Here is a 23,896-nt window from a genome sequence, read left to right on the forward strand (position 1 = left end):
TTCTATTTGATTGGGCTACGCCTCTATGACTTTAATGTCTCCGCCACCTCCCCAAATACATCCTGCATTATTCTTAGTTGTTTTCCTTCATGTAGAATGAACCTACAAGGAAAGAAAGGGTTTATTTTAATTCCGATATTTTCGTCCCATTGACTTGCATTGGGATCGGGTATCGGTATCGGCGATATCCGATATTTTTTGAATATCGGCCGATCCAATCCGATACCGATACTTTCCGATATCGGAAGGTTTCGCTCAACACTATTCATGAGTTCAATTGTGCTTTCCAGAACACAAAACTGCAGCCAAATCTTCTTTGTGTGTGGTTCCTTGGTGTAATGGTTAGCACTCTGGACTCTGAATCCAGCGATCTGAGTTCAAATCTCAGTGGAACCTGGGCAGTTTTTCGTACACATGTTTCAATTTTTCCACTGACACTGTGTTCTCCTGTGCCCAAGGTTTAACATAAAAAGAGAAAGTTAAAATCAACATACCAAAAGCCAAAAAAAGATTTCAATGTTCCAAGCAGTGATCACTGTGAGTTCTGTGGCCAAAGCTACCTATGAAGCAGGATTAATGAAACTTAAAACACCACCATTTTTGGTGGTGTTTTTCTAAAAATTGTTTTGGGCATCTTTTGAGTCTGTTTTTGAGGCTTTTCTTTGTAGCTCACAAAATGCACCAAAAGTCACTTAGGAACCATTAAGGAGTGTTTCTAACCTAGCCATTGACTTGTATTATAAGTATGGAGCACTTCTAAATGAAAAATACCAGAAGATAGATATGCTTATTTCAGTTAACCGCTTGGAATTTTTGGAAACTTGATGTGGTTAAAAGACGCCAAAAGCCAGATCATATGAACAGCAAGTCTTTTTTTACATGGAAATGAATTTGTTCAGTGTTTTCAGCATTTTCAGAGTAATTTTCAGGATGTTTTTGGAATGGACCCACTCCATATCCACCTTATGAAGAGGTCAAAGTCTTAAACTGTACATGGTTCCCATTGATGATGACTCAAAATCAGATTTTTACATTTTTACTGGGACCTAGAATTTTGTTTCTCTTTTCTGAGATATTTTCCAGAGGGATAATCACTGATCTTGATCATGGTGCTATAAGAAAAGGTGTGTGAATCTCATCAATTGTTAATGTATGAGTAGTCGTGGCCGAGTGGTTAAGGCGATGGACTTGAAATCCATTGTGGTTCCCCCGCGCAGGTTCAAATCCTGCCGACTACGTATATGTTCCTAAATCTTTTTGACTGATTACCTGAGTAGATTAATTTGCGCGTTTCCTTGTCTACCCCCATGACAGTGACATGCAAACTCTGGAACGGTTTTCAAGAATCAGACTGATTAGATTTTTGGATGTACATTCCATAAGCCGATCTGGTGCTGCATCTCATGTGCATCATGCCGCTAATCAAAAGAAACACCGTGAGTGTGGCACCAGGTAAGTGGTGCTTCTCCTGCTTTTGTCTAGCGGCCACAGACCATTGTTGTGGCAGATGTACTGGGACATGCACTTTGATTTGCAACAACCTTGAACTATCTCTTGGATGAAATCTTTTACCACACAATGAAAATTTTTTAGCGACTTCTGGATGAACAGCTTTCTAACAGTATAAGTTTTGCAATTAATTTTTTTCTTGCTCTTTTTCCAAGTAACAGATCTAGCACTCTTTTTACTAGTCACTTTTTATCAACATTTAAAACTGTCCTTGCTGAGATATCGTGGAACCCTTGGCACACTTGTGGAATAAAAGTTTAGGAGATGTTAATTTACCATTTTGTATTAATTGTAGATTTGCACTACAGCTTTAGAGCCTGTTTTCACCATGATTCATGAGTTCAATTGTGCTTTCCAGAACACAAAACTGCAGCCAAGTCTTCTTTGTGTGTGGTTCCATGGTGTAATGGTTAGCACTCTGGACTCTGAATCCAGCGATCTGAGTTCAAATCTCAGTGGAACCTGGGCAGTTTTTTGTACACATGTTTTAATTTTTCCACTGACACTGTGTTCTCCTGTTCCCAAGGTTTAACATAAAAAGAGAAAGTTAAAATCAACATACCAAAAGCCAAAAAAAGATTTCAATGTTCCAAGCATACATGGAGTGATCACTGTGAGTTCTGTGGCCAAAGCTACCTATGAAGCAGGATTAATGAAACTTAAAACACCACCATTTTTGGTGGTGTTTTTCTAAAAATTGTTTTGGGTATCTTTTGAGTCTGTTTTTGAGGCTTTTCTTTGTAGCTCACAAAATGCACCAAAAGTCACTTAGGAACCATTAAGGAGTGTTTCTAACCTAGCCATTGACTTGTATTATAAGTATGGAGCACTTCTAAATAAAAAATACCAGAAGATAGATATACTTATTTCAGTTAACCGCTTGGAATTTTTGGAAACTTGATGTGGTTAAAAGACGCCAAAAGCCCGATCATATGAACAGCAAGTCTTTTTTTCAGTGTTTTCAGCATTTTCAGAGTAATTTTCAGGATGTTTTTGGAATGGACCCACTCCATATCCACCTTATGAAGAGGTCAAAGTCTTAAACTGTACATGGTTCCCATTGATGATGACTCAAAATCAGATTTTTACATTTTCACTGGGACCTAGAATTTTGTTTCTCTTTTCTGAGATATTTTCCAGAGGGATAATCACTGATCTTGATCATGGTGCTATAAGAAAAGGTGTGTGAATCTCATCAATTGTTAATGTATGAGTAGTCGTGGCCGAGTGGTTAAGGCGATGGACTTGAAATCCATTGTGGTTCCCCCGCGCAGGTTCAAATCCTGCCGACTACGTATATGTTCCTAAATCTTTTTGACTGATTACCTGAGTAGATTAATTTGCGCGTTTCCTTGTCTACCCCCATGACAGTGACATGCAAACTCTGGAACGGTTTTCAAGAATCAGACTGATTAGATTTTTGGATGTACATTCCATAAGCCGATCTGGTGCTGCATCTCATGTGCATCATGCCGCTAATCAAAAGAAACACCGTGAGTGTGGCACCAGGTAAGTGGTGCTTCTCCTGCTTTTGTCTAGCGGCCACAGACCATTGTTGTGGCAGATGTACTGGGACATGCACTTTGATTTGCAACAACCTTGAACTATCTCTTGGATGAAATCTTTTACCACACAATGAAAATTTTTTAGCGACTTCTGGATGAACAGCTTTCTAACAGTATAAGTTTTGCAATTAATTTTTTTCTTGCTCTTTTTCCAAGTAACAGATCTAGCACTCTTTTTACTAGTCACTTTTTATCAACATTTAAAACTGTCCTTGCTGAGATATCGTGGAACCCTTGGCACACTTGTGGAATAAAAGTTTAGGAGATGTTAATTTACCATTTTGTATTAATTGTAGATTTGCACTACAGCTTTAGAGCCTGTTTTCACCATGATTCATGAGTTCAATTGTGCTTTCCAGAACACACAACTGCAGCCAAGTCTTCTTTGTGTGTGGTTCCATGGTGTAATGGTTAGCACTCTGGACTCTGAATCCAGCGATCTGAGTTCAAATCTCAGTGGAACCTGGGCAGTTTTTTGTACACATGTTTTAATTTTTCCACTGACACTGTGTTCTCCTGTTCCCAAGGTTTAACATAAAAAGAGAAAGTTAAAATCAACATACCAAAAGCCAAAAAAAGATTTCAATGTTCCAAGCATACATGGAGTGATCACTGTGAGTTCTGTGGCCAAAGCTACCTATGAAGCAGGATTAATGAAACTTAAAACACCACCATTTTTGGTGGTGTTTTTCTAAAAATTGTTTTGGGCATCTTTTGAGTCTGTTTTTGAGGCTTTTCTTTGTAGCTCACAAAATGCACCAAAAGTCACTTAGGAACCATTAAGGAGTGTTTCTAACCTAGCCATTGACTTGTATTATAAGTATGGAGCACTTCTAAATAAAAAATACCAGAAGATAGATATACTTATTTCAGTTAACCGCTTGGAATTTTTGGAAACTTGATGTGGTTAAAAGACGCCAAAAGCCCGATCATATGAACAGCAAGTCTTTTTTTCAGTGTTTTCAGCATTTTCAGAGTAATTTTCAGGATGTTTTTGGAATGGACCCACTCCATATCCACCTTATGAAGAGGTCAAAGTCTTAAACTGTACATGGTTCCCATTGATGATGACTCAAAATCAGATTTTTACATTTTCACTGGGACCTAGAATTTTGTTTCTCTTTTCTGAGATATTTTCCAGAGGGATAATCATTGATCTTGATCATGGTGCTATAAGAAAAGGTGTGTGAATCTCACCACATGTTGCTGTCTGAGTAGTCGTGGCCGAGTGGTTAAGGCGATGGACTTGAAATCCATTGGTGTTTCCCCGCGCAGGTTCGAATCCTGCCGACTACGTATATGTTCCTAAAGCTTTTTGACTGATTACCTGAGTAGATTAATTTGTGCGTTTCCTTGTCTACCCCCATGACAGTGATATGCAAACTCTGGAACGGTTTTCAAGACTCAGACTGATTAGACTTTTGGATGTACATTCCATAAGCCGATCTGGTGCTGCATCTCATGTGCATCATGCCGCTAATCAAAAGAAGCTCCGTGAGTGTGGCACCAGGTAAGTGGTGCTTCTCCCGCTTTTGTCTAGCGGCCACAGACCATTGTTGTGGCAGATGTACTGGGACATGCACTTTGATTTGCAACAACCTTGAATTATCTCTTGTATGAAACCTTTTACCACACAATGAAAAATTTTTAGCGACTTCTTAATGAACAGCTTTCTAACAGTATAAGTTTTGCAATTAATTTTTTTCTTGCTCTTTTTCCAAGTAACAGATCTAGCACTCTTTTTACTAGTCACTTTTTATCAACATTTAAAACTGTCCTTGCTGAGATATCGTGGAACCCTTAGCACACTTGTGGAATAAAAGTTTAGAAGATATTAATTTACCATTGTGTATTAATTGTAGATTTGCACTACAGCTTTAGAGCCTGTTTTCACCATGATTCATGAGTTCAATTGTGCTTTCCAGAACACAAAACTGCAGCCAAGTCTTTTTCGTGTGTGGTTCCATGGTGTAATGGTTAGCACTCTGGGCTCTGAATCCAGCGATCTGAGTTCAAATCTCAGTGGAACCTGGGCAGTTTTTCGTACACATGTTTCAATTTTTCCACTGACACTGTGTTCTCCTGTTCCCAAGGTTTAACATAAAAAGAGAAAGTTAAAATCAACATACCAAAAGCCAAAAAAAGATTTCAATGTTCCAAGCATACATGGAGTGATCACTGTGAGTTCTGTGGCCAAAGCTACCTATGAAGCAGGATTAATGAAACTTAAAACACCACCATTTTTGGTGGTGTTTTTCTAAAAATTGTTTTGGGCATCTTTTGAGTCTGTTTTTGAGGCTTTTCTTTGCAGCTCCCAAAATGCACCAAAAGTCACTTAGGAACCATCAAGGAGTGTTTCTAACCTAGCCATTGACTTGTATTATAAGTATGGAGCACTTCTAAATGAAAAATACCAGAAGATAGGTATGCTTATTTCAGTTAACCGCTTGGAATTATTGGAAACTTGATGTGGTTAAAAGACGCCAAAAGCCCGATCATATGAACAGCAAGACTTTTTTTACATGGAAATGAATTTGTTCAGTGTTTTCAGCATTTTCAGAGTAATTTTCAGGATGTTTTTGGAATGGACCCACTCCATATCCACTTATGAAGAGGTCAAAGTCTTAAACTGTACATGGTTCCCATTGATGATGACTCGAAATCAGATTTTTACATTTTTACTGGGACCTAGAATTTTGTTTCTCTTTTCTGAGATATTTTCCAGAGGGATAATTACTGATCTTGATCATGGTGCTATAAGAAAAGGTGTGTGAATCTCATCAAATGTTAATGTCTGAGTAGTCGTGGCCGAGTGGTTAAGGCAATGGACTTGAAATTCATTGGGGTTTACCCGCGCAGGTTCAAATCCTGCCGACTACGTATATGTTCCTAAAGCTTTTTGACTGATTACCTGAGTAGATTAATTTGCGCGTTTCCTTGTCTACCCCCATGACAGTGATATGCAAACTCTGGAACGGTTTTCAAGAATCAGACTGATTAGATTTTTGGATGTACATTCCATAAGCCGATCTGGCGCTGCATCTCATGTGCATCATGCCGCTAATCAAAAGAAGCACCGTGAGTGTGGCACCAGGTAAGTGGTGCTTCTCCCGCTTTTGTCTAGCGGCCACAGACCATTGTTGTGGCAGATGTACTGGGACATGCACTTTGATTTGCAACAACCTTGAATTATCTCTTGGATGAAACCTTTTACCACACAATGAAAATTTTTTTGCGACTTCTGGATGAACAGCTTTCTAACAGTATAAGTTTTGCAATTAATTTTTTTCTTGCTCTTTTTCCAAGTAACAGATCTAGCACTCTTTTTACTAGTCACTTTTTATCAACATTTAAAACTGTCCTTGCTGAGATATCGTGGAACCCTTGGCACACTTGTGGAATAAAAGTTTAGGAGATATTAATTTACCATTGTGTATTAATTGTAGATTTGCACTACAGCTTTAGAGCCTGTTTTCACCATCATTCATGAGTTCAATTGTGCTTTCCAGAACACATAACTGCAGCCAAGTCTTCTTTGTGTGTGAATTCAAAAGTTTATTCAATTGGGAAAAGGGGAGATATCAGGCGAATTGACGTTTCGGCCAGCCCGTGGCCTTGTTCACAAAACTGCTGTAACAAGCAAGAAGACAAAACAACACTATGAGCGGGTCAATATATACATATATACAAATATACAAAGAGGACAAAGAATGCATATCAAAGTCAATAAGTTTCCGATGGACATATTATGTAATGATCAAGACATATTGTATAAAGCTGGAATGTACAAAAAAGTGGAATGTACAAAAAGAGAGAGAGAGAGAGGGGGCAACTACCCCTCAGGGGGCTCCTCGCCGGCTGGGGGATCATCAGCAGGATCCGGCAGCGAGACTGGCGGGGCCCAAGCTATCGGTCCGTGTTTTTTAGGACAAGCCGCGCGCCCACAAGGAGGGGAAGGAAGACGAAACGAGGACCGGCACATGACGTTAAGATCTCAGGTAGGAGTCCAAACTCTGTGGTAAACATCTCCGATTATACTCTTTCTCCTCTTGAGCTCAAAGTCCTAAACATGGGCCTCTCTTTTTGCCCCACTCCCAAATGGGATTCTTTTCAACTTGAAAAGGACCTTCAACGTTTTTATAGAAATATTAGACTTAAAGTACACTTTAACGAACTTCCGAATACAGTATTGAACAGATTGGGCACTACATCTAGCCAGAGCAGAGAGGCTGACATTACCTTGGGATCATTGGAATCCCAGTTCCTTCGTTCCTCCTAAAACCAACCATGCAGTAGAAACCTTTATCAATCTCCTCGATAGAGATATCAGAGAGACTATACATGAACAACGCCTTGGTCTCCTCCCAGTCCGACATAACCTTAGTTCCATAGAAAAACAAGCATTAGACACACTCAGCGGGAATAAGAACATTGTAATCAAACCTGCGGACAAGGGGGGAGCCATTGTCATCATGAATAAACATCACTATGTCAACGAAATAAGACGCCAACTCTCTGATACAAACACTTACAAAAAACTCCAGGGGGACCCTACATTTTCCATACAGCGGAAAATTAATACTGTAATTAAGAAATACCTGCACTTAGGCACCATAGACAACAAAACCAAAACTTACCTCACTAATCATCATCCCATTACCCCAGTCCTGTACATTCTGCCGAAAATTCATAAAAATCTACAGAATCCCCCTGGCCGCCCAATTGTCGCTTCAACGGACTCAGTGCTCAACCCCCTTTCAAAATTTTTGGAAAAAATTCTCACACCACATACCAAGTTGACTAAATCCTTTATATTGGACACCAGCGATTTTCTATCTAAAATTCGCAATATCTCTAGCATTCCTCCAGATAGCCTTCTTTGTACCTTGGATGTCAATAGCCTATACACTTCTATCGTACATGAGAGGAATGTTAAAGCAGTTTCACTTACATACTTACAGGAGGCAGGCATTGACAGAAACACGCATGATCTTTGCATAGACCTCTTGAACTTGGTACTCAGGGAGAACTTCTTCCTTTTTGAGGACGACTTCTTTGTACAGACGTGCGGTACTGCCATGGGGTCCAATGTGGCCCCAGCGTACGCTAACCTGTACATGGACCACTTCGAGAGAGAGTATGTTTATACTAACCCTACCTTTCAACAAAACGCATTAGTTTGGTTCAGATTTATCGACGATATATTCTGTATCTGGCAAGGGAACCATACCAGTCTACAGGGATTCTTTGAAGCCATTAATACTACCCGTCCGGAGCTTACCTTCACACTTACTTACCACAATAGTGAAGTCACCTTTCTAGACACTAAAGTCCTCAAAAATTCCTTGGGTAATTTAAGCACAGACTTATATTCCAAACCAACTGACTGTAACAGCCTTCTGCTTTACAACAGTTGCCACCCCAAGTCCATGAAAGATAGTCTTCCTAGGTCCCAGCTTAAAAGAGTTTCTAGAATCGTCTCAGACCCGGAGCTGAAAGCCACCAGACTACAAGAAATGTCTACTAAATTCAAGGCCCGTAACTACCCCGCGGATCTTCTCGAAACAGAATCTACCAAAATTCTGTACTAATCCGAGAACGATACAATTAAAACTCAAAAAAACCCTAGACTCCCATTTGTACACAGTCACCATCCTACTATGCACAGGGTACACAATCTAATCAGGGCACACTGGCCACTCCTGAATAAAGCATATCCCACCATCCCCATATTCAAGGAACCCCCCTGATGTGTACTAGGAGGCCCAAGAACATAAAGGATGGGGTTGTTAAAGCGGATCTGGGCCCACAAAAACACTGACACATGGTACGCTCTCAGGCCAGAAACGTACAGGGACCTTCCCGTGTCTGGGGTGTATGAGCTGCTCTAATGTAATTAAGGGCAATGAAGTGGTACACCCAAGGACAGGGAAATCTTATAAAATCAAGGACTATTACACATGTGACACAAACTTTGTGGTATATATCATTAAGTGTCCTTGCGGGTTACTTTACGTAGGGGAGACCACCCAAGCTGTCAGGGACCGCATCTCTAACCATAAATCAACTATTCGTTGCGGTAAAGTATGGCTCCCCCTCCCCCTTCACTTCAAAGAAGCCAACCACAACATAGCACAACTAAGATTCCAAGTTATAGAAAAGGTCCCTCGTCCTAGACGAGGAGGGAATCATGTTAAATTATTAAAACAGCGTGAGACTTATTGGATCTACACACTGGACACTTTACATCCACGTGGCCTAAACCGCGAGATAGACTGGCTAACTTAATTTTTCTCCCATATAGGCCAATTGAATCTTTGCACAACCGACCTCTATGATAAACGCGTTTTGGATGGTAAGACGCATACCCCAGTAGTCCCCTCTATAAGTTTCCTTATATTAGTTCCCATTTTTTCATTTTTATTATTTTTTATTCTTTATTTTTTATTTTTTATTTTTTTATTTTTATTATTTTTTCATTATTTTTTCATTATTTTTTTATTTTTTCGTTTTATCTTATTTTCATTTTTTTCAATTTTTCTGCATGGTCCTTTACCCGTAACTTTCTCTATATCCGAACATTAACAGTTAATTTTACCAGTCAATATATTATTTTCTTTATTTGCTTTATCCCCCATTTTTTCCTTTCATTTCTATTATTTCATTTCTTTCTTTTATTTCTTTTCGTTTGGACTCCTACCATTATAAATGTTTTCATTGTATTGATTGTGGACATATATATTTTAGCCTCCCAATATCTATTAAGGGTGGTCCTAGATGTAAGATTGCCGATTATTGTCTAATTTTCTTTGCCTTTTCCCCTTGATTTTGGACTAGATGTAACCAGAGATTAGACTACTTGAGCATAGGCATTCTTGGGGGCACCTCTTGACACCTTAACGATAACATGGGCGGCTACTGGGACACTTAGGTGCTGGATCTCTGCATCCAGTTCAATTCACTCTACCGGGTGCGGTGTGCACAGGCGCCGACCTATCTGATGAATGGGGCAGCTTAGCATAACGCTCTGACACTGCCCTTCCGATCTACACACGCGCACTCGGCCTGACATGCCCTGCACAGGCGCCGCATTTTAGTCTCCCACATGTGGACGCAGGTACTGTACACGGGCGCTTGATGTGCGGTCAAGTGCGCAAGCGCCGACCTGCACACCTCAGCAAGTGATGAGGTAACTCCTGCGCAGGCGCCGGCGTCCCCTGATACTTCCGGTCACATGACCGGCCGGGGATTTGGATATAACACCGGACACCATGCGCCTCACTGAGCGGTTCCATTGCCTAGACACAGGATTGTGTCGGCCTCCTCCACTACGCCACCAACGCCTATGCCCTGCCTGCACCACGGAAACGTGAGACTACAGCACCACCTTCAGATAAGTGTCCCATTTACTATGAGAGGTTTCTATAGCGTGTATTTTCCTCTCCCCTAGCAGGGACGACATCTTTTTACCTACTGGCAGCATATCATATCCTCAAGGGGGGTCATCTCTATGAATACACTGGGTCCCTTGCATACCTACTTAATACAGGTATTTAGTAATGCCACGAATATTACTACCATACTGACTATTCCCTATACAAAGCTTGATCCAACGTGTATTCTCCACTCTGTTCTGCCCATAGCGCTATATGTCTATGTGACCTTGAAGACATATCAGAACATACGGGACGACCAGTACCTGGTATATAATCTTGCCCACTGTATCCACAAGCCAGGTACTACTATGTCTTCATGTTTTACTATCCCGTTAGTATACAGATTTTATGCCTTGTCCTCATATATATATATGTTTCGGCCACAAGGTTTGTCTGTTCTACCCACAACTTTATATTTGTATGTGATCGTGAGGACATATCAGAATATACGGGACGACCAGTACCTGATATATAATTTTGCCCACTGTGTCCACAAGACAGGTAGTTCTATGTCTTCATGGTTTACTATCCCGTTAGTATACAGATTTTATGCCTCATCCTCATATATACGTATGTTTCAGCCACAGGATTGGGTCCGGCCGCAGATACGATTTTTATGCATGGGCATATGTTGTCTAGCGTTCCAGCTGGGTCAGTATCTTGATTTGCACTTGTAATACACTAAACTGGGCACTATACAGGGTACTTAAGCAACATTTAGTTACTATTAAGGGGATGCCCGTTCCTTGTTGGCCCTCTACCTGGGTATATAGGACCCTAGCTGCTATTTCATGCTATATTGTTCTCTTTAGGTATATCGCCATACCATTATATATGACTCAACATAAAGTAAAGGATTCTTCTTTATATGCAACAGAGTTCCAACAGGGTATGTCTTTCTTCCTCCAGTACCGGTTTTTGCAAAGCCATTATAATTTTCTCTCTCTCTTTTTGTACATTCCACTTTTTTGTACATTCCAGCTTTATACAATATGTCTTGATCATTACATAATATGTCCATCGGCAACTTATTGACTTTGATATGGATTCTTTGTCCTCTTTTTATATTTGTATATATGTATATATTGACCCGCTTATAGTGTTGTTTTGTCTTCTTGCTTGTTACAGCAGTTTTGTGAACAAGGCCACGGGCTGGCCGAAACGTCAATTCGCCTGATATCTCCCCTTTTCCCAATTGAATAAACTTTTGAATTTATGCATCTGAAAACTATACGAGTGCAGTGATTTTTTGCTGACTTTATGACGTATGGGATTCAACATCCCGTTCACTAGCACCGTGGACTGTACTGATTGAGTGCTAGCTTTGATTCTTCTCTACAGTTCTTTGTGTGTGGTTCCATAGTGTAATGGTTAGCACTCTCGACTCTGAATCCAGCGATCTGAGTTCAAATCTCAGTGGAACCTGGGCAGTTTTTCGTACACATGTTTCAATTTTTCCACTGACACTGTGTTCTCCTGTGCCCAAGGTTTAACATAAAAAGAGAAAGTTAAAATCAACATACCAAAAGCCAAAAAAAGATTTCAATATTCCAAGCATACATGGAGTGATCACTGTGAGTTCTGTGGCCAAAGCTACCTATGAAGCAGGGTTAATGAAACTTAAAACACCACCATTTTTGGTGGTGTTTTTCTAAAAATTGTTTTGGGCATCTTTTGAGTCTGTTTTTGAGGCTTTGCTTTGCAGCTCACAAAATGCACCAAAAGTCACTTAGGAACCTTTAAGGAGTGTTTCTAACCTAGCCATTGACTTGTATTATAAGTATGGAGCACTTCTAAATGAAAAATACCAGAAGATAGATATGCTTATTTCAGTTAACTGCTTGGAATTTTTGGAAACTTGATGTGGTTAAAAGACGCCAAAAGCCCGATCATATGAACAGCAAGTCTTTTTTTACATGGAAATGAATTTGTTCAGTGTTTTCAGCATTTTCAGAGTAATTTTCAGGATGTTTTTGGAATGGACCCACTCCATATCCACCTTATGAAGAGGTCAAAGTCTTAAACTGTACATGGTTTCCATTGATGATGACTCGAAATCAGATTTTTAAATTTTTACTGGGACCTAGAATTTTGTTTCTATTTTCTGAGATATTTTCCAGAGGGTTAATCACTGATCTTGATCATGGTGCTGTAAGAAAAGGTGTGTGAATCTCATCAAATGTTAATGTCTGAGTAGTCGTGGCCGAGTGGTTAAGGCGATGGACTTGAAATCCATTGGGGTTTCCTCGCGCAGGTTCAAATCCTGCTGACTACGTATATGTTCCTAAAGCTTTTTGACTGATTACCTGAGTAGATTAATTTGCGCGTTTCCTTGTCTACCCCCCATGACAGTGATATGCAAACTCTGGAACGGTTTTCAAGAATCAGACTGATTAGATTTTTGGATGTACATTCCATAAGCTGATCTGGCGCTGCATCTCATGTGCATCATGCCGCTAATCAAAAGAAGCACCGTGAGTGTGGCACCAGGTAAGTGGTGCTTCTCCCGCTTTTGTCTAGCGGCCACAGGCCATTGTTGTGGCAGATGTACTGGGACATGCACTTTGATTTGCAACAACCTTGAATTATCTCTTGGATGAAACCTTTTACCACACAATGAAAATTTTTTAGCGACTTCTGGATGAACAGCTTTCTAACAGTATAAGTTTTGCAATTAATTTTTTTCTTGCTCTTTTTCCAAGTAACAGATCTAGCACTCTTTTTACTAGTCACTTTTTATCAACATTTAAAACTGTCCTTGCTGAGATATCGTGGAACCCTTGGCACACTTGTGGAATAAAAGTTTAGGAGATATTAATTTACCATTGAGTATTAATTGTAGATTTGCACTACAGCTTTAGAGCCTGTTTTCACCATGATTCATGAGTTCAATTGTGCTTTCCAGAACACAAAACTGCAGCCAAGTCTTCTTTGTGTGTGGTTCCATGGTGTAATGGTTAGCACTCTGGACTCTGAATCCAGCGATCTGAGTTCAAATCTCAGTGGAACCTGGGCAGTTTTTCGTACACAGGTTTCAATTTTTCCACTGACACTGTGTTCTCCTGTTCCCAAGGTTTAACATAAAAAGAGAAAGTTAAAATCAACATACCAAAAGCCAAAAAAAAGATTTCAATGTTCCAAGCATACATGGAGTGATCACTGTGAGTTCTGTGGCCAAAGCTACCTATGAAGCAGGATTAATGAAACTTAAAACACCACCATTTTTGGTGGTGTTTTTCTAAAAATTGTTTTGGGCACCTTTTGAGTCTGTTTTTGAGGCTTTTCCTTTTCTTTGCAGCTCCCAAAATGCACCAAAAGTCACTTAGGAACCTTTAAGGAGTGTTTCTAACCTAGCCATTGACTTGTATTATAAGTATGGAGCACTTCTAAATGAAAAATACCAGAAGATAGATATGCTTATTTCAGTTAACCGCTTGGAATTTTTGGAAACTTGATGTGGTTAAAAGACGCCAAAAGCCTGATCATATGAACAGCAAGTCTTTTTTTACATGGAAATGAATTTGTTCAGTGTTTTCAGCATTTTCAGAGTAATTTTCAGGATGTTTTTGGAATGGACCCACTCCATATCCATCTTATGAAGAGGTCAAAGTCTTAAACTGTACATGGTTCCCATTGATGATGACTCAAAATCAGATTTTTACATTTTTACTGGGACCTAGAATTTTGTTTCTATTTTCTGAGATATTTTCCAGAGGGATAATCACTGATCTTGATCATGGTGCAATAAGAAAAGGTGTGTGAATCTCATCAAATGTTAATGTCTGAGTAGTCGTGGCCGAGTGGTTAAGGCGATGGACTTGAAATCCATTGGGGTTTCCCTGCGCAGGTTGAAATCCTGCCGACTACGTACATATTCCTAAAGCTTTTTGACTGATTACCTGAGTAGATTAATTTGCGCGTTTCCTTGTCTACCCCCATGACAGTGATATGCAAATTCTGGAACGGTTTTCAAGAATCAGACTGATTAGATTTTTGGATGTACATTCCATAAGCCGATCTGGCGCTGCATCTCATGTGCATCATGCCGCTAATCAAAAGAAGCACCGTGAGTGTGGCACCAGGTAAGTAGTGCTTCTCCCGCTTTTGTCTAGCGGCCACAGACCATTGCTGTGGCAGATGTACTGGGACATGCACTTTGATTTGCAACAACCTTGAATTATCTCTTGGATGAAACCTTTTACCACACAATGAAAAATTTTTAGCGACTTCTGGATGAACAGCTTTCTAACAGTATAAGTTTTGCAATTAATTTTTTTCTTGCTCTTTTTCCAAGTAACAGATCTAGCACTCTTTTTACTAGTCACTTTTTATCAACATTTAAAACTGTCCTTGCTGAGATATCGTGGAACCCTTGGCACACTTGTGGAATAAAAGTTTAGGAGATATTAATTTACCATTGTGTATTAATTGTAGATTTGCACTACAGCTTTAGAGCCTGTTTTCACCATCATTACATAGTAACATAGTAACATAGTTAGTAAGGCCGAAAAAAGACATTTGTCCATCCAGTTCAGCCTATATTCCATCATAATAAATACCCAGATCTACGTCCTTCTACAGAACCTAATAATTGTATGATACAATATTGTTCTGCTCCAGGAAGACATCCAGGCCTCTCTTGAACCCCTCGACTGAGTTCGCCATCACCACCTCCTCAGGCAAGCAATTCCAGATTCTCACTGCCCTAACAGTAAAGAATCCTCTTCTATGTTGGTGGAAAAACCTTCTCTCCTCCAGACGCAAAGAATGCCCCCTTGTGCCCGTCACCTTCCTTGGTATAAACAGATCCTCAGCGAGATATTTGTATTGTCCCCTTATATACTTATACATGGATATTAGATCGCCCCTCAGTCGTCTTTTTTCTAGACTAAATAATCCTAATTTCGCTAATCTATCTGGGTATTGTAGTTCTCCCATCCCCTTTATTAATTTTGTTGCCCTCCTTTGTACTCTCTCTAGTTCCATTATATCCTTCCTGAGCACCGGTGCCCAAAACTGGACACAGTACTCCATGTGCGGTCTAACTAGGGATTTGTACAGAGGCAGTATAATGCTCTCATCATGTGTATCCAGACCTCTTTTAATGCACCCCATGATCCTGTTTGCCTTGGCAGCTGCTGCCTGGCACTGGCTGCTCCAGGTAAGTTTATCATTAACTAGGATCCCCAAGTCCTTCTCCCTGTCAGATTTACCCAGTGGTTTCCCGTTCAGTGTGTAATGGTGATATTGATTCCTTCTTCCCATGTGTATAACCTTACATTTATCATTGTTAAACCTCATCTGCCACCTTTCAGCCCAAGTTTCCAACTTATCCAGATCCATCTGTAGCAGAATACTATCTTCTCTTGTATTAACTGCTTTACATAGTTTTGTATCATCTGCAAATATCGATATTTTACTGTGTAAACCTTCTACCAGATCATTAATGAATATGTTGAAGAGAACAGGTCCCAATACTGACCCCTGCGGTACCCCACTGGTCACAGCGACCCAGTTAGAGACTATACCATTTATAACCACCCTCTGCTTTCTATCACTAAGCCAGTTACTAACCCATTTACACACATTTTCCCCCAGACCAAGCATTCTCATTTTGTGTACCAACCTCTTGTGCGGCACGGTATCAAACGCTTTGGAAAAATCGAGATATACCACGTCCAATGACTCACCGTGGTCCAGTCTATAGCTTACCTCTTCATAAAAACTGATTAGATTGGTTTGACAGGAGCGATTTCTCATAAACCCATGCTGATATGGAGTTAAACAGTTATTCTCATTGAGATAATCCAGAATAACATCCCTCAGAAACCCTTCAAATATTTTACCAACAATAGAGGTTAGACTTACTGGCCTATAATTTCCAGGTTCACTTTTAGAGCCCTTTTTGAATATTGGCACCACATTTGCTATGCGCCAATCCTGCGGAACAGACCCTGTCTCTATAGAGTCCCTAAAAATAAGAAATAATGGTTTATCTATTACATTACTTAGTTCTCTTAGTACTCGTGGGTGTATGCCATCCGGACCCGGAGATTTATCTATTTTAATCTTATTTAGCCGGTTTCGCACCTCTTCTTGGGTTAGATTGGTGACCCTTAATATAGGGTTTTCATTGTTTCTTGGGATTTCACCTAGCATTTCATTTTCCACCGTGAATACCGTGGAGAAGAAGGTGTTTAATATGTTAGCTTTTTCCTCGTCATCTACAACCATTCTTTCCTCACTATTTTTTAAGGGGCCTACATTTTCAGTTTTTATTCTTTTACTATTGATATAGTTGAAGAACAGTTTGGGATTAGTTTTACTCTCCTTAGCAATGTGCTTCTCTGTTTCCTTTTTGGCAGCTTTAATTAGTTTTTTAGATAAAGTATTTTTCTCCCTATAGTTTTTTAGAGCTTCAATGGTGCCATCCTGCTTTAGTAGTGCAAATGCTTTCTTTTTACTGTTAATTGCCTGTCTTACTTCTTTGTTTAGCCACATTGGGTTTTTCCTATTTCTAGTCCTTTTATTCCCACAAGGTATAAACCGCTTACACTGCCTATTTAGGATGTTCTTAAACATTTCCCATTTATTATCTGTATTCTCATTTCTGAGGATATTGTCCCAGTCTACCAGATTAAGGGCATCTCTAAGCTGTTCAAACTTTGCCTTCCTAAAGTTCATTGTTTTTGTGACTCCCTGACAAGTCCCCCTAGTGAAAGACAGGTGAAACTGCACAATATTGTGGTCGCTATTTCCTAAATGCCCAACCACCTGCAGATTTGTTATTCTGTCAGGTCTATTAGATAGTATTAGGTCTAAAAGTGCTGCTCCTCTGGTTGGATTCTGCACCAATTGTGAAAGATAATTTTTCTTGGTTATTAGCAGAAACCTGTTGCCTTTATGGGTTTCACAGGTTTCTGTTTCCCAGTTAATATCCGGGTAGTTAAAGTCCCCCATAACCAGGACCTCATTATGGGTTGCAGCTTCATCTATCTGCTTTAGAAGTAGACTTTCCATGCTTTCTGTTATATTTGGGGGTTTGTAACAGACCCCAATGAGAATTTTGTTACCATTTTTCCCTCCATGAATTTCAACCCATATGGACTCGACATCCTCATTCCCTTCGCTAATATCCTCCCTTAAAGTGGACTTTAGACAAGACTTTACATAGAGACAAACCCCTCCTCCTCTCCGATTTTTACGATCCTTTCTAAACAGACTGTAACCCTGTAAGTTAACTGCCCAGTCATAGCTTTCATCTAACCATGTCTCGGTTATTCCCACTATGTCAAAGTTACCTGTAGATATTTCTGCTTCTAGTTCTTCCATCTTGTTTGTCAGGCTTCTGGCGTTTGCGAGCATGCAGTTTAGAGGATTTTGTTTTGTTCCAATCTCCTCACTGTGGATTGTTTTAGAAATGTTCTTACCTCCCTTCTGAGTATGTTTTCCTGGGTCGTCTTTGTTCGAGTCTAATGTTTTTCTTCCCGTCCCCTCTTCTTCTAGTTTAACGCCCTCCTGATGAGTGTAGCGAGTCTTCTGGCGAATGTGTGTTTCCCAGGTTTGTTGAGGTGTAGTCCGTCTCTGGCGAGGAGTCCATCATACCAGTAATTCACACCGTGGTCCAGGAATCCAAATCCTTGTTGTCTGCACCATCGTCTTAGCCAGTTGTTTGCATCAAGGATCCTGTTCCATCTCCTGGTGCCATGCCCGTCTACTGGAAGGATAGAAGAAAAAACTACCTGTGCATCCAGTTCCTTTACTTTCTTCCCCAACTCTTCAAAGTCCTTGCAGATTGTCGGTAGGTCCTTCCTTGCCGTGTCATTGGTGCCAACATGTATCAGAAGAAATGGGTGGACGTCCTTGGAGCTGAAGAGCTTTGGTATCCTATCGGTCACATCCTTGATCATCGCACCTGGAAGGCAGCATACTTCTCTTGCAGTTATGTCCGGTCTGCAGATGGCTGCTTCTGTGCCTCTCAGTAGTGAGTCTCCCACCACCACCACTCTTCGTTGCTTCTTGGCTGTACTTTTTGCTGTCACTTGTTGCTGTGTGCCCTTTTCTTTTTTGCTTGCTGGTATTGCTTCATTCTTAGGTGTGCCATCTTCATCCTCTACAAAGATTTGATATCGGTTCTTCAGTTGTGTGGTTGGTGATTTCTCCATGGTCTTCTTGCTTCTTTTGGTCACATGCTTCCACTCATCTGCTTTTGGAGGTTCTCTGACACTTTTTGCACCTTCTGTGACCAGTAGAGATGCTTCTGTTCTGTCTAGAAAGTCTTCATTCTCTTTGATGAGTTTCAAAGTTGCTATTCTTTCTTCCAGACCCCGCACCTTTTCTTCTAAAAGGGCCACTAGTCTACACTTCTGACAGGTGAAATTGGATTCTTCTTCTGGTCGATCTGTGAACATGTAGCACATGCTGCAGCTCACCATGTAGGTTGTCACATCTGCCATGTTGCTCCTAGATCCTGCTGACTTGCTGTGTGTTTTCCTTCTTGTGTAATCTACTCAGCCAAGCTCTCTTGCAATAATGTCCTACAGGCAAAAATTTGGTGATGCTTTCGAAGCAGCTGGTCCCGGCTGTACCCAACGATCTTCTAGCTTAGGGAGACTTCGCTTCTCCCAGAAGGCACCTGGAATATGCAAATTAGCCTCCTGAAGCTTGAATCCCTGGTTTGGTGATGCTTTCGAAGCAGCTGGTCCCGGCTGTACCCAACGATCTTCTAGCTTAGGGAGACTTCGCTTCTCCCAGAAGGCACCTGGAATATGCAAATTAGCCTCCTGAAGCTTGAATCCCTGGTTTGGTGATGCTTTCGAAGCAGCTGGTCCCGGCTGTACCCAACGATCTTCTAGCTTAGGGAGACTTCGCTTCTCCCAGAAGGCACCTGGAATATGCAAATTAGCCTCCTGAAGCTTGAATCCCTGGTTAGGGGATTTCCAGAACACAAAACTGCAGCCAAGTCTTTTTCGTGTGTGGTTCCATGGTGTTATGGTTAGCACTCTGGACTCTGAATCCAGCGATCTGAATTCAAATCTCAGTGGAACCTGGGCAGTTTATTGTACACATGTTTCAATTTTTCCACTGACACTGTGTTCTCCTGTGCCCAAGGTTTAACATAAAAAGAGAAAGTTAAAATCAACATACCAAAAGCCAAAAAAAGATTTCAATGTTCCAAGCATACATGGAGTGATCACTGTGAGTTCTGTGGCCAAAGCTACCTATGAAGCAGGATTAATGAAACTTAAAACACCACTATTTTTGGTGGTGTTTTTCTAAAAATTGTTTTGGGCATCTTTTGAGTCTGTTTTTGAGGCTTTTCTTTGCAGCTCCCAAAATGCACCAAAAGTCACTTAGGAACCATTAAGGAGTGTTTCTAACCTAGCCATTGACTTGTATTATAAGTATGGAGCACTTCTAAATGAAAAATACCAGAAGATAGATATGCTTATTTCAGAAAACCGCTTGGAATTTTTGGAAACTTGATGTGGTTAAAAGACTCCAAAAGCCCGATCATATGAACAGCAAGTCTTTTTTTACTCGGACTCCCATGACAGCACGACAGAGAGAGGTGATCCGCCCATTAGGAACAGGAAACCTACAGATACAAAAGGGCGGTACCTCTCCCTTGCCTCAGTTGGTTTCCTGTTCCTGAGGGGACGGGTGCCTACAGACGAAGGAGCCCAGGCCGGCCGGCCGATTACGGTAGCGGGGAGGTCTCCTACCTCGGCCGGTGCGGAGATCCCTGGAGACACCACGGTGGTCCTTGCTGGATTGCACGTCGGTGGTGTTCGCAGCAGGGAGCGGAGTCCGGAGGATTTCCTGCATCCATCAGCGTCGGCGCAGGTAAGTATTCCCATTGGTGGTGCAGCGGTGCGGCATGGCTGCGGGTGCCGGGCTCCGATGTGTGGGCGAGCTCCGGAGCGCTGCCGATCCGTCCCCGGCATCCTGCACCGCTCTCAGCGTGTGCTGGAGCGTTTCCGGGTGCGGTGACGTGGGGGGGCGGAGTCTGGTAGCCGCTTCCGGGTCGCCGGGCGTCTGCGCATGCGCGGGCGTTCCAAGATGGCGGCGCCCATCGCATCTGAGCGCCGGTTCATCATACAGCCCTCTGCCCTCCTGGCTGTGTCCAGGAACCAATAGGGATAGCGCTGGCCTATCTGCTGACCGGATCCAAGGGGGATATAAGCAGGTCACAATTTCAGAACCATGCTTTTGGTCGTAATCCGTCATGGAGAGTGGTGGTGAGCAGCAGCAGCAGCGGCAGCAGCTGTCAGACGAGATGCGTCAGAAGCCCAAAAAGGATAGAGGCGACCAACCTAGTCAGAAAAGCTCATCCGAACAGGGATCCAGAGCTTCGTCTAGGAAAGAACCCCCTCGGATTCCGGTATTTGACTTGGGCGCACGGGTAAGTGATCTACGTGAAAGTTCACTCTGTGACGCGGGCCCCTTATACTTTATCTTTCCAGGGGAAGAAAAGTACGGAAAAATCCAAGCATAAGGAGTGTGCCCTCAGTGGAGTCCCCTTACCCGACTCCTGTACTAAAAAGTTATGTGCCCCCTGTATACAACAGACGGTGAGGTCTACAGGAGTGGTTGGGTGGAAGTGACCTTAGGTCAGATAGTAGTTATCACCTATATTGTCCTCCCCCAGGTAGCAGAAGAGTCCGTGAGTACGGCAAATTTAAAAGAAATGATCCGGCTGGAAGTAATGGAGTCATTACGATCCCTATCCCAAGCGGAAGGCCCGAAGCATAGGACCCCTGTGGACTCTAATTCATCAGAAGAGGAAAGAGAAGAAAATATTTATCTCTCTAGTCCTTTCTCCTCTTCATCAGATGAAGAGTCTGGACGATTTTGTCTACCCTTAGATAAGATTGACAAGGTAGTCAAATCAGTTAGGGGCACGATGGGTATAGAGGAACCCAAATCACAGCCCTCCAAACAGGAGTTAATGTTTAGTGGGTTAGATCGTAAGAAACATAGGTCTTTTCCGGTAAATGAGAAGATCAAAGAATTGATCCTCCGTGAATGGAAAAAACCTGAAAAAAAGGGGGCCTTACCGCCAGCTTTAAAACTAAGGTATCCCTTTGATGATCCGGTGGTGGAGACATGGGATAAAGCTCCGAGGTTGGACGCGGCCGTAGCAAAGGCATCAAAGAAAGCCTCATTACCCTTTGAGGATATGGGGTCCCTCAAAGATCCCCTAGACAGAAAGGCGGATATCTTTCTTAAAGGTACCTGGGAGATGGCGGCTGGATCCCTCAGACCAGCAGTGGCCACAACATGCACAGCCAGATCATTAATGGTCTGGCTAGATCAATTAGAGTCTCAGCTGAAGGATGGGGCATCCAGAGATTCTATTTTGAAAGCGCTTCCGACAATTCAGAATGCTGCAGCCTTCCTATCGGATGCTTCTGTGGACTCTGTCAGAATGGCGGCCAGAGCAGCAGGTCTATCTAACGCGGCTCGCAGGGCCCTATGGTTAAAGTGCTGGTCAGGGGACATCCATTCCAGAACTAAGCTCTGCGCCATTCCGTGCGAGGGACAGTATCTCTTCGGTCCAATGCTGGACGAGTTACTGGAAAAGGCAAGCGATGATAATAAGAAGTTCCCAAGTCTGTACTCGGCATCCTACCGCCGACTCTTCAGTCGAAGAAGATTTGGTCGTGGGAAGAAACGCGGGTCCTCTCCCACTAGAGAGATTTTCAGATGGGAAGACAGACGCGGTAGAGGTACGGGATATATGTTTCGCCGTTCCTCAAAGGATCAGAAAAAACCAGACCAATGACTAGCAATCCCTGTGGGGGGCAGACTGTCAGCATTCTCCTCAGCATGGCTTGACATAACGAACAGTAGATGGGTCAGAGGCATTGTTACTAAAGGTCTTAAGCTGGACTTCAATCATTGGCCTCGGGATAAATTCACAGTAACCCCTTATCGTTCCTCCCCCCTGGAGCAAGCAGCCCTAGAGGCTGAAGTCATGAACTTATGCGCCAAGAATGTATTGGTGGAAATTCCAGATTCAGAAAAAGGAAGGGGATTTTATTCTCCGCTTTTTCTGATCAAAAAGCCAGATGGATCGTTTAGAACGATCATTAATCTAAAGCGTCTTAATGAATTCCTGGTTAATGAATCCTTCAAAATGGAAACGGTTAATTCAGCAATAAAGATATTGTTTAATCACTGTTTTATGGTAGTTGTAGATCTTAAAGATGCATACTATCATGTTCCAATACATGAAGATTTCCAAAAATTCCTGAGAGTAGCGGTGTCAATGGAGGGTAGCATTCACCATTTCCAGTTCAGAGCGCTCCCCTTTGGCTTATCAGCAGCTCCTAGAGTGTTCACAAAGCTAGTGGCTGAGGTTATGGCGCACTTGCGAGAGTCCGACATCCTGATCATTCCCTACTTGGATGACTTCCTTATAGTAGGGAGCTCAGCAGACCATTGCCTGTCTCAGCTAGAAACAGCCACATCCAGACTGGAGCGTCTGGGGTGGATCATAAATTATGAGAAATCCCGTTTACAGCCTCAAAAAATACAAAGATTCTTAGGACTATCATTAAACTCAGAGACACAACAATGTTGTCTTCCACTCGACAAATCTTTACATATTCAGCAACAGGTGTCTAAGGCAATTGACAAACCATCCATGACCCTTAGACAGGCTATGTCTCTATTGGGTTCCTTAACTTCCTGCATTCCCGCTGTCCGTTGGGCCCAATTCCACACCAGACCATTACAAGCTGAGGTGCTGGTTAATGACAAAATCTTACAGGGGTCCCTGCAGAGTCAGGTTACTTTAGGTCCAAAAGCACTCTCATCTCTTAGGTGGTGGCTAGTCAGTGAAAACTTATCGGTGGGGGTTCCCTGGATGTGTCAGGGTCATCATGTCAAGATCCTTTCGGACAACCGGGTGACGGTCGCGTACATAAATCATCAGGGTGGAACTCATTCCGAGTCACTGATGAGAGTGGCGGATCGTCTGTTCCAGACAGCAGAGAATCACTTTTTATCCCTATCCGCACTGCACATAAGAGGAAAGGAAAACGTCAAAGCGGACTTTCTAAGCCGCAACACCTTAAGACAAGGGGAGTGGTCCCTAAACAATTGCGTGTTCGATCAGATTGTCCACAAATGGGGACATCCAGATGTAGATCTATTTGCTACCAGGGACAACCGGAAGACAAAAAAATTCTGTTCCCTAAGTCCCAGGGAAAATCCTCTAGCCGTAGACGCTTTCCTGATAAATTGGGATTTTCAGCTGGCATACGCATTTCCTCCACTAGGCCTATTACCCTTGGTAGTCAGGAAGATAAGGGAAGATCGAGCCAGGGTTATATTGATTGCCCCATTCTGGCCCAGAAGGGCCTGGTTCACTTGGCT

The 23,896-nt window shown here is 41.9% G+C and overlaps 10 non-coding genes across 10 annotated transcripts; all 10 read left to right on the forward strand.

The window, feature by feature from the left end:
- Positions 1-1,156: 1,156 nt before the first annotated feature.
- Positions 1,157-1,238, forward strand: TRNAS-UGA (transfer RNA serine (anticodon UGA)). The gene has a single exon. It is a non-coding gene; the product is annotated as a tRNA-Ser (tRNA).
- Positions 1,239-1,901: 663 nt separating this feature from the next.
- On the forward strand, positions 1,902-1,973 carry TRNAQ-CUG (transfer RNA glutamine (anticodon CUG)). The gene has a single exon. It is a non-coding gene; the product is annotated as a tRNA-Gln (tRNA).
- A 749-nt stretch (positions 1,974-2,722) lies between these two features.
- TRNAS-UGA (transfer RNA serine (anticodon UGA)) lies at positions 2,723-2,804 on the forward strand. The gene has a single exon. It is a non-coding gene; the product is annotated as a tRNA-Ser (tRNA).
- A 663-nt stretch (positions 2,805-3,467) lies between these two features.
- On the forward strand, positions 3,468-3,539 carry TRNAQ-CUG (transfer RNA glutamine (anticodon CUG)). The gene has a single exon. It is a non-coding gene; the product is annotated as a tRNA-Gln (tRNA).
- A 749-nt stretch (positions 3,540-4,288) lies between these two features.
- On the forward strand, positions 4,289-4,370 carry TRNAS-UGA (transfer RNA serine (anticodon UGA)). Its single transcript has one exon. It is a non-coding gene; the product is annotated as a tRNA-Ser (tRNA).
- A 663-nt stretch (positions 4,371-5,033) lies between these two features.
- On the forward strand, positions 5,034-5,105 carry TRNAQ-CUG (transfer RNA glutamine (anticodon CUG)). The gene has a single exon. It is a non-coding gene; the product is annotated as a tRNA-Gln (tRNA).
- Positions 5,106-5,872: 767 nt separating this feature from the next.
- TRNAS-UGA (transfer RNA serine (anticodon UGA)) lies at positions 5,873-5,954 on the forward strand. The gene has a single exon. It is a non-coding gene; the product is annotated as a tRNA-Ser (tRNA).
- A 6,749-nt stretch (positions 5,955-12,703) lies between these two features.
- TRNAS-UGA (transfer RNA serine (anticodon UGA)) lies at positions 12,704-12,785 on the forward strand. Its single transcript has one exon. It is a non-coding gene; the product is annotated as a tRNA-Ser (tRNA).
- Positions 12,786-13,449: 664 nt separating this feature from the next.
- On the forward strand, positions 13,450-13,521 carry TRNAQ-CUG (transfer RNA glutamine (anticodon CUG)). The gene has a single exon. It is a non-coding gene; the product is annotated as a tRNA-Gln (tRNA).
- Positions 13,522-14,296: 775 nt separating this feature from the next.
- TRNAS-UGA (transfer RNA serine (anticodon UGA)) lies at positions 14,297-14,378 on the forward strand. The gene has a single exon. It is a non-coding gene; the product is annotated as a tRNA-Ser (tRNA).
- Positions 14,379-23,896: the final 9,518 nt, after the last annotated feature.

This window comes from Ranitomeya imitator, chromosome 9, assembly GCF_032444005.1.
Source record: "Ranitomeya imitator isolate aRanImi1 chromosome 9, aRanImi1.pri, whole genome shotgun sequence".
Taxonomy (NCBI): Eukaryota; Metazoa; Chordata; class Amphibia; order Anura; family Dendrobatidae; genus Ranitomeya; species Ranitomeya imitator.